This window comes from Ornithodoros turicata, unplaced genomic scaffold (assembly GCF_037126465.1).
Source record: "Ornithodoros turicata isolate Travis unplaced genomic scaffold, ASM3712646v1 Chromosome137, whole genome shotgun sequence".
In the NCBI taxonomy this organism is placed as follows: Eukaryota; Metazoa; Arthropoda; class Arachnida; order Ixodida; family Argasidae; genus Ornithodoros; species Ornithodoros turicata.
In genome coordinates, this window is record NW_026999313.1 from 340,826 (window position 1) to 342,443 (window position 1,618).

The window sequence follows — 1,618 nt, forward strand, 5'->3', positions numbered from 1 at the left end:
TTACCTGGGAACGAATGTTCTTCAGTATGTGACAGTAATCGAAAGAGAGGAAAAAGGACCCTCTGGGGGCCTCGGTGTCAAGTGGTTGCTCAATTACAGGACATATTTGCCCGCCACTAGGACGAGCGAAGGCACTGCAGTTGGCAGAGTAATTGTCAGCTACAACTCTGCAGACAAAAAATCCAGCCTCATGCACTGCCTTCATGACTTCGAGAAGTAGGTGGTATGCTTGCTCTCCAGTCAGCGCTGGAGTTCTATGGAAAAAGATAATTATTATATTACACAGAGTAGTGCGCGTACTTTATTGTACAAGAGCGCTGCTCCTTGAGAGCTCATGCACTGTAAAGAAAGTAAAATGGTGGGGAACGCAACAGCTCCTTGACCTTGATGATAGTAGAGGAACGAGGATGTGAACAAAAGATATGACTACTGCAGACGCTGCTTCACCTTCTGTTTTGGCCTTCGCCTCTTCGTACCTTTCAATGACGTCAGCCAGCTTTTTCTGAAGGTTCGTGATTTTCTGTTTTTGTCGTCTACACATCCGCTCCTTTTTTGCCAACTTGTTGTTTGTTCTTCTTGCAGTGTATGCATTGAACTTTGACATTTTACAGACATCCTGCCCTATGTCAGAGTAAATGTTTATAATACCGTGAGTGAGCATGTAACTATTATTTGCCTGTGAGGTACCCGTGTCTTATTCACGAAAGCTGAGTTTGATAATAGGTAATTTTTATGTATACGGTGGCAGAGAAACCAAGAGCGATTGTCATTGAATGTCTGAAAGCTCCAAAGTAACTCCAAATCTGAGCAGTATTGGAGACATGTTCTATGCAATAAGTATGTAAATTGAAATATTATAACTCACCGCATGTATACACTTATTTATGTCGTATTATGTATCACAACTTATACTAAATTTTGCTTGGCGTAATTCTTGTTTATGGAAGAAGGTTATGGACAGCATATATTACTATTCTGGGATGCCCACTGTGTGCCATCGCTGTAGCTGCTGTGCAGAATAGCATCAGTCCACTCTCGAAGTCTGTGTCATCATTTCTTTCACTTCTTACAGATGGTAGCAGCTGTCCATTTGTTGCAGTGCTTGAAACTTCCTTGCAGGGATTTGCACCTGCATACTCCTCTGTACTCAACGTTGTAGGGGCGTCACCTTGAGCCAGCTGATGTGAGAGGATGCCCTCAGTCCACAGGCTGCTATCATCTGTTATGCTGTTTGTTAGCTTAGAAAATGACCGACAGCTATGTCAATGGTGGCAGCTTCATGTTAATTATGTCATGTGCATTTCCTTATCCATATTGTACTCGGCAGGTAATAGGTGTAAACAATATCAACCCAAATTGCAAAAATGTACATAATGTAATGACACAAAAGTTGTGGGATCCTCGGCTCGCTAACCCGGGGTGGTTCCGAATCCGGTTCCGAATGATTTTCTCGCGCGAGGCAGGCGATGGCCATGTGTCTTCCCCACAGCTTCCCGCGGGCGAAAAAGGAGCCAACCTTGCAACTGCAGGATAGGCAAGTACGAAGGGCTTAATCCGCGTGACGTGGGCAGTCTCCGTTCCCCGATGACCACTTTCAAGTCGAAGAGTAACAAGTTCG